Below are 17,240 nucleotides of genomic sequence, written 5' to 3'. Positions count from 1 at the left end.
CTTGTGTATGCGGTCCACAGCAAAAGGCAGTTTACTAGCAAATAATGGGAATCAGATTATTTCCATGCAGAAATGTGCAGCGGGAAAGAAAGCAGCTGCTTCGACGTGAGGAAGGTAGGAGGAGGTTAAAAGGAGTCAATGGAGGCTAAAGAGACAGCAGGTCTACCGATGACAGAAAGAGTGGCCAGGGACTGCAGTTCAGGACTTCTGGAAACCACATCAAACAGACTATGGAGCGCTGCCAAGATGAACACACACCAACTGTTGCAAAAAAAGAACGTGAGAGAGGAAGAGGGGAGGGCGGACAAGTGGAAAAAGGACAGTTTAGTTTAAAAAATAGAGGATACAAAGATAGAAATGTATGGGGAGAAAATGGGGAGAAAAAGAGAGACAGATGTTGCCACAGAAAATCCAATCAATCAATATTAAACACAGTATCACTTACACATTTTATGATAAAGTTATAATTTAGCTTAATTTAGTTTTAGGTTAATTTAGTTCATCATGAAGCAAAATAGTAACCATTGGCTGGCTCCAGCATCTCATATGGGGACTCAATCCACTGTTAAACTTGGTTATTCTAGTTATATATTAATGAGATATCGAGTATTGAAATTAATGAGAACAAGAGTGGAATTAAAGTAAAAGAAGTGGCTTTCCACATCTGCAGATATGCAGGTGTATGTAGGAGATATGTAACCAAACACATTATATTTTTTTTTAAAGTTGCTGCTGAGTTATTACAGCAATATTTGGTTAGCTTATAACTTGATTTGCAATGAAAGTATGACATTTTAAAGTCTGAGCAGTACAAAAAGAAATGTCTTGTTAACTCTTACTAGGTGAAAAAATGAGGTCGGTCAAGCTAAAGAAAACGTATCATTAAAATTTGATATTAACTATTATTTATCTAGAACTTTTCAAACGTAAGCATTTCTTTGGCCCTGTCTCAAGTCACAATGTTTCGTACCTTTAATTTGCACTCAAGCGTGCTCATCGCATATGACTTTATCATTAGTCGGCTGCTAGTGGACATCCCAGGCTCTGGTTGCTTGACCTTTTAACATATTTATCCCCCTGCCATATGTGATTCAGCGACTCACCGGAAGTCACTTCACTCACTCGGCTCAAAGTTGCCAGAACTGAATCGCCCGTTGTTATTTGAAGTTGTCGAATGTCACCGTCTTTCTATGATTCGTGGCTGCCACGTAGTAGCAAATCGTTTCACGTGTGGACGCCCCTTAAATACTGATGCTAGCCAACAACCTAACATATTATTTTATCAGACATTAACATTACACGCGTTGTGTTGTGTTGCCGTTCGTGCCGTGCTTGATTTCAGGAAACACCCTGTCTAAATTTAGAAGCAATGCAAATAAATTCATCATGGTGCAAATGTACCAGTGTAAGTATCCAAATTTAAGGAGTGTGTGTCATACAGCACATATATTGAAATTACTACGGGTCAGTTTAAATTGACAACATTTTATACATCAGCAAAATGAAGAAAATTGGAGGATTAAATGTAATTTAAAAATAAACTTCTTTTTGACTACATTAGTAATTAATGTCATTAACCGGGTTATTTCAGGGTTGTGCATGACAACTGCAGTTATGTTGTGTGAGTGTTTGTTTCTATTCTAACAAAACGAGTAATTCAGGGTAAGTCTTCTTTCTGTTTTGATTAAGGCTTCTACATATTTCAACTGTTACCCAGAAGAAAATAGAACGATGACAGGAAAAGCTATACAAAGACTCAACAAAGTTTAATGCAATAGCTTCATTATTTAACACGATGCTATCAAAACTGAGACTGATAAGGCACTATAAATATTCTACAGCGCTTTAAGCTGTTTAGAAGCGCTACAACTGGCCTTATTTATACTAACTGCTCTATTATTTGTAGTGTGTCCAGAACCCCCGCACCCACCCACCCACTCTACAAGCCTGCAGTCAGGCCCTGTTCTCAGGGCTATCAGAAACCAGCCACTTGTTCAGCACCTGACTAATACCCACTATAATGTCACTTCTATATTTGTATCCTGCTAATCTGCTCCCAGGCTCCAATCTTTTCCACTTTCTTGCAAATTTATCACTAGACTGAAAGACTGCTGCCAGATCCTAAGTGCCTCACCCTTTTAAATTAAATAGTGGCATTTGTGATAAAGCCACTAAATTCCTTATCTAGCTGACCTGAAGAGTCTTTCAAGGCAAAGTGTCACTTTTCCTAAACTGGAGCACTTGTGACGCCATACACCCCACCCTATCCAACTGCCACACAAACGCAGACACGCAGGCAAGCACACACCCATGGACTGTCAGTTTTCTTGTCCTTTTCAAGGACAGGATTCGGAACAAAACACAAGTGAGGCTTGTTGGGGAACAGACAAGTGCTTTTACAAACGTATCTATAAATAGGCAGGTCGCGGTTGTTTTCATTTACAATGTAAATGTAGTTTACCTTCTAAACTAAGCTGTCTTGTTCTTACAGTAACTAATACATAACTGGAATAACAGTTTTGAGGCTTGACTATCATGTGACCAGAGAGCAAACTTAAACCATAATATTCTTAAATAGACAGTAACAGAGGTGTGGAGGACATTTTCCCCATATTTTGTCACTTCCAAGATATTACAGCTATAGAATAATATAGAAATGATTAAGATACATAAGTTATCCAGTTACTCTGAGGTAGTAACGTGTGTCTGTGTATGCCGAGCATATTCAAAGCCCCACATATTTTTACCTTAACTAATTCAACTAAACCCATCTTAAACTATGCAAAACCTTCTTAATTGGTCTCAGAGAAGAAGTCACGGCCAGCAGCTCCAACTTAGGTTATCTTGTCCTGTGCCTGGACTCAAAGAAACACTCACATTGTCAATAAATTTTTGTACACTTCCTTCCCATTGTGGATTCATGACCTAATAAGGCACTGTCTGAATTCTGGGGTTATTTTGAGTTTGTGTGATAATGCTCACTCTAACTTTGTCCCTCTTTAGAGATTCTAACAGGAGGCAGCCAGGAACTTTCAGATGATGGCAGTTTGATCAGATAAAAGAGAGAGCTTAAGGTCTTTTTTTTTTTTTTTTGAAACTATGTTTAATAAAACTGCAAATAATCACAAAATTGACATCAACTATACTAATTATACTCAGAATAGCATTAGTAAGTAGGCGGCAGGTACACAAATATAACAGGACAGAATAATCAAATGAAAATCATCCAGAGTGCTTTCATTGTTTTCACCAGCAGTGCTGCTGTTTTCATGCATACATGTTTTTTGGCCTTTTCTCGCGTTTCTAATCTGTTTTTGATAGGGTGAGATGTGACTTCCTATCCAAGCCGCTTCTATTGTTTTCCTGCGTTTTTAGAGGAATGAGGCTAAAAACAAATTGTTCCTATGTAGAAGGTCAAACAACATTGTTATGAAACGAAGAAAATGAGACTAAAGGTAAAAGCGCACGGCCAACAGGGCATTCCTGTTCCAGAGCCAGGACCTGTAAACACCACTTTGTTGATCTGTAATTAAGAGGAAGAAAATCTTCACTTTAGCACTGTGGGCTTCTCGCAGTGATACTTCCTCTTAGTCTCAGTCTCTTGTGTTTATTTATCAGTTTCTAAAACTGTACGCTGAAGGACTCCTTGATTATTTAGACAAGACACAGGAGTATTTCCTGGGCCAACAGAGTGAAATCTCTGATGCAGGGCTCCAAGCAGGCAGCTTGCTTAATACTTGACCCATGACCTCTCCTGGGTAATAATGCCTCTGTATCTATCCTCACACACGTAGCGGCACAGAACAATCACACATTCAGATGCCTGGAGAGGTTTCACAAAGCTGTGAGAAACATAGTCGAAAAAGTTCCTATTTCTAGCGACTCTTGTGATTTTTTTTAGGTCATACCTGATCAAAAGCTTTCATTTATAAAGTCAAAATATGAATATATTGAATTAAGAGAGCATTAACACTATACATCTCCCATGCAAAAGTCCCTGATCTTTGGAAAATGTTTTGCCCTTCTTTCCTTTCACCAGAACAGAGCCACAGGAAATCAGCTTTTAGCACTTTAAGCAGCACTTCCAGACATCTAGATTGCCCTCTGTTTAACATCTCTGGCATTTTCCATTTTCTTCACATTTTTTTACAGTACACACATTCACCCCCACAGCTGTTCCTCCCTTTAGTCATACTCACTCCACACAATTCAGAAAATCTGCCATAAAGTCAAGCAACTGCAAGCTGAGAACTGCTCGCAAAAATAAAGGGCTCTCAGAATAGATAAATAAAATCTCTGTTATCCAGCTGCCCTCCCTAAATCACTCTCAAACCCTTCAACAAGTGGTCACAAGCCGGGGCAAAACAGACTCTTTCAATAGCACATGACAACCACAAAAGAGGATTCTGTTAGATTCCAAAACTGATTGCTTAAGTTTTACAAGTAAAAACTGGGCTGATTCTGTATCTTTGAACATAATTACAGTATGTCCTTGTATCATCCTTCCTGTTGGTAAAGTAACCGCTTAGTGCCCTGCATACATTCCTGGGAATAAAAAAAAAAGAGAGCATTCTGAAAGAAGGGAAGTGGGAGGTTTGTCAGGCTTATTTTCAGTCAATATTTTAGGACTTTGGCTTTTGTGAGAGAGGAAACTGGCTGTGAACACCCATAAGCAGAAAGTCACACTTTCCACACATTTCACATATCCTCCACGGTATAGATGTTCATATGTGGACGGAAGTTACAAGAGGTTAAGAGCGATAATAGCCTGATTGTTTTCTTTTCCACTTTTCTTAAGCGAGACTAAATCCCACAGATTCCCGGCCTGCCAAAATGACCGTGTTTTTACTGTTTTGGCACTCGGATTTCTGCAGAGCAGCCTCAAACACAAATTCATCTCCAAAGGCCCAAACATTCGCTTGCAGCCGCAGCACAGCATAATTTGCCAGAAATACTCTACACGTGCTGCTCTGAGCTGACCAGATTTTCAACCAGCTGCTAATATTACACCATTTCAGCTTTTCTGGCGATTGATCAAATAAGCTCAGAACACTTACAGCGCAGAATAATGGAATTACTTCGAGTGAAATTCAAACGGCTTTCAAGTAAAATGCCTACTTTATTGCACTCGCTCAGTCTTTCAACAATACTTAAGGATTATCTTTTCATAAGGGTGTCAAAGCTCCTCAAATGTTAAAAGAGGTTTCACAGAAACACTTTCTATTATGAAATGTGGTTCAAATAAAGCCAAAATACCCACTTCTTCACTTCTGTTAAGGTGCTTGTGACCAGCCACACAGCATACACAGAAGCCACTGCACAAGCACTGGTCCCTGTGATTTAATACACCTAACAGTGGTCAGACTCACCAAGACAATAAATCCACAGTCAGCCAAAGGATGGTCTCAAAATTCCCTACAATAAGGCTGCAGATAAATGCCATTTTGTGCTCACTGCATTGTCTGCTTGCCTCTATTCTGGTAATCTAATGTGTGCTACATGCTCTTGGTCACCTTGACTTTGGTTGCCATAGTGCACAACACAAACATATCCCCACCCAGAAATACACCAAATAAGGCTTGGGGGAAAATCTCATAATCAGACGGCACAGAGGGAGAGGCAGATATAACCTTAAATATATTGTAAACAGGTCAAAGCTATTCCTTTGTGTACATATCCTGTGCATGCAAGAGGTTACCGGTGACACACACGCACACAGTCTGGCTAATTAGTATACAACAATAATTGTCCTAAGCTCAGCTATTGTTGACTCAAAGAAAATGATAATTGCACGGGCATCAACAAAAAATAAATTGAAGTTCTTTAGAAGAGAGAGGTCTTTGAGGACAAGTCTGTTTGTACCAAAAATGACCTTTAAACACCTTCCTCCAACACAGAGGAATCAGGCTACAAGAAGGCAGCCATCCTGTCTAGCTGTCGACCCCGGCAGATGTGAGTTCTGAAGAGTTCAAAAGAATTCTGCATGGGGGCACCGCCATTTACATAATCCTCCAGATATATTCCCCTGCAACCTAATCAAATTATTCACAAGTCTAGCCCCTAACTATGTAGACCACGCGATACACAGCCTTTCCATTACCAGCCTCTGTGTCTTAATCATATCGAAACAACCAATGTCACTTTTCCCTTTAGATTGGCCAACAGACACAGCAAACAAAGCATGGCTGTGTCTGACACACAAAGATTTCAGACAAACAACATCCTTCCCCCCGTTGTCCACTTTGTTTGGCATTTCTTATTGTCCTGGGATTTTATTTACTTTTGAAGAACAGAGTGCACCAAGAGAAAGAGAATTTTATCACTGGAAGTACACAATCTTAAGACAATAGCACATTATGTTCAAATGATGCTTTCAAGGGAAGTTAGCTGTTGGAGTAATTAGCAGGGCAGAGTCGGAGCTATTGAGAATAACTTTGAAAGACAACTGCAGATGACACGAGGGATTTTGATAATCACGGGGTTGGGTCCCTCAAGGCCTAATCCGAAAAGGAGATAAAAACAGAAGTGCTGATTCAAATGCAAGTATGATTTATGCAGAAATGTCGAGCTCGAAAATATGGTTCTTTACATTGTGCAATTGCTTATAACGTTTGTGGTACATTCCAGCTTTCCGGACTGGTTGTACCACTTCTGTTTTGCGGTGCAGTGCAAAAGAAAGAACATGTAATGTCCTACAAATGAATAAAGTCGCTCCAATATCATGAATCCATGATGACGCTAAGTAAAATGATATACGATGAAAGAGCTCTACTGTTTAATGCAATTTGTTTGTTTGTTTGTTTGTTTGTTTGTTTGTTTGTTTGTTTGTTTGTTTGTTTGTTTGTTTGTTTGTTTGTTTGTGTGTGTGTGTGCGTGCAGGACACACCTCTGGGCACAATTCAGTTCAATTACAGTAATACCAAGTTGTATGAGTCCACTAATGAATCAAGTTATGGCTAATATCCATGTTTTTCCAGACTCATAAGTTATATAGTGTGTGGCTTTACGTGTCAACAAAAGTAGACAACAAGCATGAATACTTCACAAACGTCTCTAACCCAGCAACATAGTCCAGCTAGTCAAAACTGCCATTTGTTTCAGTTAGAATAATTACTAGAAAAATGTCCGTGCTGACTTCAAGCTGTATAGACAAAAGTATTGGGCCACCTACACATTACACCAGGGGTGGGGAAGTCCAGGCCTCAAGGGCCAGTGTCCTGCAGGTTTTAGATATCACCCTGGGTCAACACACCTGAATCAAATGATTAGCTCATTACCAGGCTTCTGGAGAATTCTGAGGCGCCGTAACTGTGATGCACTACTACTACGCCTCAGCCCTCAGTAACCCGCTGTGTAACTTTACGTGGTCTGCCACTTCGCGGCTGAGTGCCTGTGGTTCCTAAACACTTCCACTTTGCAGAAATACCACTTACAGTTGATGGTGGAATATCTAGGAAGGAAGAAGTCTCACAAACTGACTTCTTGCAATGGTGGCATCCTATCACAGGACCACATTCAAATTCAGTGAGCTCTACAGAACAATCCATTCCTTCACAAATGTTCATAAATGTGGACTGCATTTCCATGTACTTAATTTTATAGCCCTATGCCAAGGGGATTGAAAATATCCTTCAAAGAGTAAGACAGAATGGTCCAATACTTTGCCCATTTAGAGGATTTTGGATGTAAAACGTGATAACACTGGAATTTTTATCACATTAGAAAAATGTGATAAAAAAAAATGTGACCTGTTTTGTCATTTTTCAACCACCAAAGTCAGATCAGTTTATCCTCAAGTTCAAGGTAATATTTATGTCATATTTGAATTCAAAATTTCCTCAGAGCTTTCCAGAGAAATGTCCAGTCTATTCTCTGGGAAAATACTGCGTGACATTTCATCCAAATTCACTAGGTATCAGTATTTTAGGCACACGCAGTCCCATGCAAATTAGGAAACCAAACTGACGAGTTTTCTTTCTCACGCGAGGTAAGCCCTCTCTGGACATCAACAGCTTTTAGGAAGTTAAAGCAAAAGTGTTCAAATTAGCCGAAGCTGTTGCCAATGCTCGGCACGGGTATGTTTCATGGCTTCCCCGATCACAAAATGTTACCAGAAGTCTTCCAGTACCAGCTACTTGAACTGTCTGATGAACCCGGGCAACCACTGACATGATAAAGTCATGGGGATAATTTATTTCCTGCCGGTTTCTGACTGCATCTCTGATTTCTAATATGATATACCTCCACATCTAACCACAGAGACTGAATTTCTATATGTTCATTTTGTGGTTGTATTAGTGCGACCTCTAGATAAACCTCCAATAAATGCAACCAATCAGTCACTGTGTGGAGTTCTGTATAATTTCCATGTCGCAGGAAGCACAGATAATTTTCCTTTTCTTGTTTTTTAAATCAGATTTGCTCTTTCAGTTCAATAACACAAAAACTGCAACGTTACAAAAAAGTTTCACCTGTTCCAAAACCATAACACACATGATCTCGTTGCTCCTTTACTTAGCATTGTTTGAGGCTGAGAAACATCATCCCCATTGCTAATCAGCCTGTTTTTGCTTTGTGTACGATATGCTGCCAGGGGGTAAAAGGGTTAATGGATCAGCCAAAGTTTACATCCCATATGCGGTCAATTTTCAATGACTTCTTTTCCCACATTGAAATAAACTATTTCCAAATATGCAGATCATTTTGCTTAATGAAAGATGCTTGACGTCTCAGATCCAATTAATATGCAAATGTAAGTGAGGATTTATTTGTGACATTCTGTATGGGTGAGAGAAAACAAAAAGGCTTCTTAACAGTAACACTAATTGCTGTGACTGATTGTCACATATCATCATTCACTCTGAATCTTCTAAATACCAAAATTCTGATAAAAATTCTCACATGCACGTGGTTAGATATATTCCTTTTTCTTTGTTTATTGGTTTGTTATTGCTCTACAGTGCACTGTGTCTTGTTTTGGCATGTTGACAGGAGATGCTTAACCAACCAACAATCTCTTACCCTCTGCAGTCTACATAAAATAAATAAATAAATACGTTCAACATAAATAATCTTTAACTTGCATTGAGTTTAATGTTATTTTTTTCATTTAATGTTATAAACTAAATCAATTTGATTTTTATGTAAGAGCTGTGAACACGTGCAGTACGTTCAAGTAGAGAACGGCGCAATTTTGGTGTATTTTGATTTTTATGACGCACCGTACATTGGACAACAAATTAAAATGCGTTAAGACTACGGCTACTGTGGTTCCTTCATCTGATTACTCATTACTGCTTTGTAAAACAATACTGTGAAAAGGCTGTACTAGCACAGATGTCACATACACAGACTTTATGGCTTTCACACATCCAATCTCGATTCCCACTGTATGAAAAGCCAGACTAATGCAATTCATCTTTGATGTGGAAAAACCTTCAATCAGTGATGTATTTATCACTGTAAAATAAAATCAATAATGTAACTCAACTATTAAAATCCTTTAATGGATGGAGCAATATACTTAGCTGTTTGCATCATCCTCAAGTTTTAATGCCAGAGGCACTATAGAGAATAGCAGTTGCATTTCAAGAACCGTAAAGCGTGAACGACACCTATTGTTACATATTGCTTTAATGTACAGTAAATATTAAACTGACAAATTTGTCCTATGCAGGACTTTTAAACCAGTGAGCGCTCATCCAGAAATACATTTGTATAACACACGGTAACTGATTTCTTGAACATAACGTAACAGAATAATTATGTCTGTCTTATATATATATATATATATATATATAAATATATAAGTGCATCTCTATTTTAAGTACGTCACAAGAATGTGCACCACTGGACAACCCTAAGCAATTTATATATTTCACTGGGTGAAACAATGATTTAGTGCACTCTGATCGAGAAACACATCCGGGGCTGTAAAAACAACAATCAACCACTTTGGATTAAAAGACCATATGTCCTTTAACAACCAAAAAAAAAAAAAAACATGCTGACGAGCAATAAGGTAGGCAAAATAAAATGATCCACTGACATTGCCTCTGCTTTGTAAGGCAAACAAACCTCCCCGTCTGGCGCGGAGTCAGTTCAAAGGACAGCACTTGGATCCAGATTTTTTGAGTAGCTGCATCACCTGTTACATGGAAATGAAGCTGTCTAGGTTTAATTGCAGTTTTAGGCTCAGTGAAGGAAATTCAGCTTAGTTTTGCAATTGTTTGGGATTTTATCAAGTTTAGTGAAAACATACAGATCTGGCTATTTGGGCAAATATATTTGTTAAAAGGTTTGCTGTTTGAAATCTGGCGACGGTGCCAAAAATGTCTCGATCGTTGTGTGCTAAATGATTCAAAATGTTACAAACTGCCTGAATGAGAAAAGTGACAGGAGAACAGAAATTGGAATTCCATCCAACAGACCTTATTAATTTATCTAATGTGTCACATTAATGCAAACTTGATGCTGGTACCCTTTTAGCATTTGGTCATTTGTAGTTTTTTGTAAACAAAAATGTTGTTTCCGTTTGTTCGCGTTCTTTTAATCCAAGCACTTTTCCCGAAAAGTATTTCAAGTATGAAGAAATTTCAGGTATCACGTTGCAAATTTCTTATCCTGCTTCCGGAAGAAGGAAAGTAACATTAGATACTCGGGCCTACAAATCAGCAAAATAACTGTACTGCACGGTACACATCCGCCACTATAGCTAGGCCAAGCATATTCATACCCAAAGCTTAACAGGACTCTGCAAAGTCTTGAGCAAACGTATTGCTCGTGTCTGAATCTGTCAGTGTTTGTGTGTGCACTTGATGTCTGTTTGCATGCCGACCTAGCCTCAGATTGCTGTTTGAGGATGTAATTGCTCTGCTCCTCTCCTCCTCGGAGTGGCCCAGGATGGATCTGCGCGGGCTGTTTAGCAGTCAATGGCCGGTGCAGATTGTAAACAGATCTCCCATGAATTGCGGGTTTAGCGGTTTTGTGAGTCTCTAAACAAGGTTCTACCGATAACGCCATTCTCTCCCTGACAAAATCAGCCACTTTGCTGCAAGGGTGTGATTTGAGAGGTGCCAGTCAATGTGATTGACACTATTAATCCCCCACAGGAGCGAAGAGGTGGAGAAAACAAACCATGCCCTTATAGAAAACATGTCCCTGTTTATTAAATCCTACTTTGGGTAAATATTTCACCTATCCATCTAACTGTGCAGAAGAGTCAAGCATGCGCTGGTAGGTGGGAAAGAGTTTCAACTGCATTGCTGACTAAACCTATGTTTAAAAGAAACAAACAGACAAAAAAAGTTGCAATCTTAGCATAAGTAACAACTGAACACCCTCAAACACATACATGCACACACACACACAAGCCCCAGTATCTTAAATGATCTGCACAAAACCTATGAGAAGAATATCCAGCATGTGCTTTCTAGCTCACAAGCTCATCCATGAAACTTAAAACTGAAATGTGAGTGTTTCTCTTTGCTTTCCAAAATCACTCTTGATTTGTATGCCGTCATCCTGATTAAGACCTGAGACAGTTGCACAGCACTGACATACAAAGCACACTGTGGCTTTTCAATTATAAATTAAGCTCTACTGGCCAGTAGGAAAGCAAGTCATCAAGCATTAAGCACACATATTAATTTTCAAAGAACTAGTGGTAATGGGAACATCTTGGAGACAGTGGCGATGACTTGTCTGAAGCTGACAGGACACTCATATTAAATACTTAACCATAGTGGGCGAAAAAATCCTTTTGTAGACAGTTTTTAAACATGCATGCACCCTTACCCATAATGTACAGTGTCAGTGCGAGAAAGTATTCAACGTGACGTCACAAGTCAACCCATGTCTAAAAACCGAACCGCTGATGGAAAATTTTAATTTCATGGGAAACGCTGCAGGAGCTACGATAAGACTAATAACAGAAGCGAGACAAACACTGCAGAGTCCACCGTGCAGTTTGCAAAGCTTTTTGTTTCCGTGATGTGTTTGACAAAAGTGCAGAAAAAAAAATCACTAATGAAAATTACAAATTGCAATTACAGGCCAAACTCTTTGATGTAATCTGGATTGCTTTCAATTATATCATAATATTTCAGCAATTAAATCAAGTATCTTTACAAAAGGCAAAGTGGCCTTCTGGACAGATAGTTCCAGTTAAAACTATATAAATAAAGAGGTCCTAGTCACAACGAGTGGTAAAATGTGATACGGGACATCTGAAAATGCCAGCAAACTTTTTTTTCTAACTTAAGGGGACTAATCATTTAATTAACCAGAGAAAAATCAGTCACCGGATCTGAAACAGCAGCAATTTTCGTTCACCAGTCGACCTGTATGATGGACTAAAAGAATATATGCACTGTGCCAGACTATATGTGCTGTCTATACATGTGCAAACAAGCCTAGCTGTGAAGTTACCCAGTGCAGTACAAGCAGAACCATGTGATTTCTGCTCCATATTGTAAACAATAACTCTGACTTTTAGACTTTTACCAAAGTAAAAACATGCTGTGCAAAAAGCAAAAATGGTACTGAGAGCTTCCTGAGTTTAAGCACTGCCTAATGATAGCGTTTTAAACACATTCAGCAGTCGCATAATTCCAGTAAAGGAACAAAGCTGAAGCAAGCGCACGCGCTCTATCATTTTTTTCCTAACAAACGACGTAAAAATGGTCCATTATAACGAGGAACAAAGAGGATAGACCCCATGTTACAGCCAACCCCTCACTGATGCCCTAGTGACTCGGCCAGCCACTCTCCCAAGGCCTACTCCTTGATTAAATGCATAATCCACTACTCCCCATCCCCAATGATTTAGTGTGCCTTTAAATCAGCTTGCGCACACATAAAAACCTCAAATAAAAATCACCAAGAAAAACCATTGCACTCTAACTGTTCTATTAAAATGATACCCGGCCCAGCCTTTCTTCTCTGCAATAGCGTTTATTCCACATGAATGCATATCTTCATTTTTTTCATAGGTATGCATATAAAATATTTAAAGTTTAAAATGTCACAGTTGAAACATCAAATGCGGGAGTCTCTTATTAATCAGCAAGGATTGAGGTTCTCTTTTAAGGTTATAACCCTTTGAAAGAGCAAAAATTACATTTTTGACCTTGAAGATGAGACAAACTCATAAACGTAAAATAATTTGCAGTTTAAAGGGGAAAGAGATATCAGTTACCTCAGCCAGCAGTGCTCTGGGTTGTCAGGGGAAGACCAAACAAGTCTCATTTTCATATTTACATCCAAGCTGTTGAGATTAATTTGAAATCACATCAAGAAAAAAAAAGAAAAGAAACAAAACTCAGAGAAAACATCAAAAGGGCCAACTGTCAAAGTTTCAAATCCACGGGGCCCTAGCTATCTCCAGCGTGTGAAACGCAGACTTTTTTCTTGCAGTTTTATTAAATGGTGCATGACATTTTCATTACTCAAGGAAATTAAATTGACTAATTTTCTTACAAGCCCTGTACGTCTGCTATTTTAGGGAGGTGCACAGAAGAGAGCAATTGTTTCAACACCTACACAAAAGAAATGCAAACACGGATGAGCTCGGAGAAGAAAAGTGATTTCAAAGCTTTTAATGAGGAACTTTAGGGTTTTGCTCCTTTTCTTAAAACTGGGTTTTGATCACATCCCCAAGTGCTGATTACTGTTTGTTCATTCATTTTAGAGCCATGTACCGCACGGCGCGCTACAAACTGGAGCCTCCATTTTTCAATATATTGACTCTGAAACAAATTACAGCTTTCCAAAAATAAAAATTAAAAATTAAATAGGATGCATTAAAAAATCTGGGTCCAGGTTTGAACAAGCAAGAACACACATTTACTTGAATAGGCTGGAGACTTAAATAACAACACGCTGGCATATTTATATATTACACATGCTGATAAAATGATACATCTCAATGTAACTGTAAAGGTGAAACCTTTAACCTGTGGATACAGACTTTAACCAGAATTTGTGCTCATAATCCAAAAATAAGCCATTTGTTTTGTTAACACACAAACATATTCATCATCAAAATGATAACAATCATCATCAAACATGGTGTCACACTAAAGCACGGTTAGGGAGATGGCTCCAGTTTAGTATTAAAGATTTAATCCATAAAGAGGACGCTTTGGTCAAACGCGGCGAGGACGGCTGAGGAAAATATGGAGTCAGCCAGGACCTCGACATTGCCTCTTCTCTGGAGATGAAAAGGCTGATTACCTTCACCTCTCAGGGGTGTAAGCCACATGGCTGACAACATCATTGGAAAATAGACTACTGAGCTCCTCTGGGCCCTATAACAGCTTACATTTAATGTGGGGGGAAAATTCACACTAAAAAGGAGTTGACACCACAGCCATACTCTCATATTGTTGAATGCGTTATGAAGGAAGCCACTTATTCCTTGATGCTGGTTGTGAAACAGTGATGGCTGAAAAGGGATTTTAAAGACTGTGTAGATAATATACTGGCGGCGGGAGTTAAAAAGTGCAGTTTGAGTAATGCAGATTGTTCTCACTTACTTAAGCTGCATTTCTGCATTCATCTGGAAGATTTTTCCTCATAGCAAGAAAATTCACATTAAAGTTGACCTCAAACGCTCATCCTGCAGCGGAGCCGTCCAGTGAAAGAATCTATAAAGACAAATTTGCTGATTTCCAAAAAGTATTTGCCTAATTTTAAACACAATAACAATTCAAAGACGGAACGAGTGAAAACGAAAACTTTGAAGCCAGAAAAATAATTCAAACCAAACGAGCGAATGTTTTTAAGTTCTCCACAGTGTTTCGGTGACACACTGTGCCATTGGATTAAAAAAAAATAGACAATTTAAAAATGATATCCCAGTAATCCTCTGATGAATAAGCTGGAACCCTCTGTGTGACCTCTGTGTTCATCAACAGCAACCACAATTTAGTGGCTGCCTGAACTCTATTTCAAAGGTTACTGAATTAACTTAAAATTACTTACAATGCTATTAAAATGCTGAGCTCTTTTGTTGTGGCTGTAAATTAATTTAAAACCTCAGCAATTTGAAATATTCTGAGACATGTCAGGCGGGTGAAAAAAAGAAAAAGAATGGCAGAAGTTGGGCTTTCTCAATGCTTTTGGCTTGGCAAATGCTTGTCTTGAATGATGAGAAAAAGACATTGGGCTTAACTAGAAACATATGGTATTCCACTGGAGAGGAAGCCTTCGTAAGAGGACCATGGCTGCGTAATAAAAGGAGACAGGAAAAGGGCACGTGTGGCGGTTTGGGTGGATGAGGAGTTTTTTTAAGGCGAGCTGGAGCCAAAGTCTTTTTTTGAAAGCTGCATTGGTGTCCTACTCAAACCCTCTTGATCAGGACACAGAAAACTGAATTAATAACAGAACACTGCAATACAGACAGAGACCTGGACGCTCGCAGGAAAACAGACAAAGACAGTATCCGTGGAAAAGCCAGGCAGTTACACAAAACAGTCAATTCACAATTTCATCTTTTTTAATTTTCTAATCAAAAACAGTCACACTGGATGTAATGTTTGTACTTTAAGCATTTTTTAAAATTAGGATTTAAATGAATCTTGCTAATGTCATCAAAAATGTTCTATTAAATTGTCTTACCTTTTAAATGTCGGTGAAACAAATTAACACAATGACAATATTTTTTAATGTCCGATCCAATCCCAAGCATTTTCTGGCATTAAATGTTTTTGGCTTTGACCTTTTTGTAGTACCCTGAAAGAAGTTAAAGGCCATTACAATAACAAATATCGCAAATTATTTAAATCTTGTGTACCTAAAAACTGCAATTAATGGAAAGTCCACTTGAGACTGGCTCAAATAGTGAATCGATCCCTCCTCGTGAAAACTGTAATCAGGATGAACGCTTATAAAACACACCCCTTTAAATTATATTTAAAGTCATATGTAGCTGAATGGTTCCACCTTCAGTGAAATCACCCATTTTTTTGTTAAGCCCCATTTTTTGAAGTATTGGATATAATAGTTAGAGGCGGGTCTGACTGAAATTGCACACTCATTGGCTACTGACTTGTGACTGACAACTAGGCAAGTGAGCATAGGGTTTCATACCACAGTAAATTCTCCATTTTGGTATGATGAAGATTTATAAAACATATAATTTTTTTACTCAGTGTGACCCAAAATGAGTGACTGAGTTCATAAACTCAGCAGGAAAGTATTTACAGCAGTCATCACAGAAAGCTGTTTTCCCATAAACTTCTATATGACCAGAAGTGTTTTTCCAATCACAACTATCTGATGGCGTTTTAATAGCACGCAGGTTTAACCCTTTAAGACCTACCATAGAACCAAGTCCGCCAGAGCTTATATTATATTTTTACATGCTGTAGTGCCATTTTTGGGAGCATTTCAAGTTGATATACATCAATACAACCATTATAGCCCAAATTTTAATAATATGTATGCATTAAGTGCATAGTAATTACATAAATTGCAAAAAAGTGCAATAAACTACAAAAAAAATTAAATCGTTTTTGTTTTTTTAACATATATTTCTAGTTAGGGAAATTTAAGAGGCTTATCCCTCAAAACTGTAAATACAAAAACGTTGCACAAAATAGTTTCCCACCAGAGGAGATTTATTTTAAGTGTCTTCATAGTTTTATTTTTGAAATACACCAATTTTTATATACTGCAGGAAAAACGAAAATAAATATTATAATGCAAATTTGCAAAAAAACAGCATATGCATCAAAATAAACTATTTCCAGCAGTGCAATTTGAGTCCTAAGCATCCCAGAAACGACACAGTAAAGTCATAAAGTCAAACATAACTTTTAAAAACACCAGTATAGGCTCATAAGGTCCTGATGGTAAAAAACTACATTTCCGCAAAATGACGTCACTTCCGGTTTCGGGCAGGTCATGGCGGACATGCGATAGTTCGCGCTGATGGACGTAGGAAGTGTTACAAACAGCTGATCGGATCGGCAAAGCGTGTTTCTGGAATATTATGTTTTTGTTGCTGCAAGTGCTTTTTATGCAGTTTTTGCAAAGCTATATGTGGAAGGAAACTGTGACCGAGGACAAGCTGATGGCATAAGATGTAAGTACAACTCCTCCGGTTTCATATGCAAAAACAATTATTGCGCTAGCTTACGTGGTTGCAGTGCTACCAGGATTTAAAAATAGTTACGCAAAACGGAGCGCACCCGCTCCGACCGACTTTACAGGGTTAAGGCAGTTCAGCACTGATG

At 38.5% G+C, this 17,240-nt stretch overlaps 1 protein-coding gene across 4 annotated transcripts in view; it reads right to left on the bottom strand.

Moving 5' to 3' along the window:
• casz1 (castor zinc finger 1) overlaps positions 1-17,240 on the bottom strand; it is a 171,176-nt gene that overhangs the window by 99,324 nt on the left and 54,612 nt on the right. Inside the window, exon 1 of one of the 4 annotated variants that reach the window (XM_085392667.1) lies at positions 14,538-14,553. The exons of the other annotated variants lie outside the window; for them this stretch is intronic. The gene's annotated coding sequence lies outside the window, so the exon portion shown is untranslated. Of the gene's footprint in view, positions 1-14,537; positions 14,554-17,240 lie in introns of those variants that run through there. 4 annotated transcript variants of the gene reach the window in all.

Source organism: Rhamphochromis longiceps, linkage group LG20, assembly GCF_057381845.1.
Source record: "Rhamphochromis longiceps isolate RC_006_pf linkage group LG20, R_longiceps_female_GT1.1, whole genome shotgun sequence".
NCBI classification, from domain to species: Eukaryota; Metazoa; Chordata; class Actinopteri; order Cichliformes; family Cichlidae; genus Rhamphochromis; species Rhamphochromis longiceps.
This window is presented reverse-complemented; position numbering and strand designations above follow the sequence as displayed.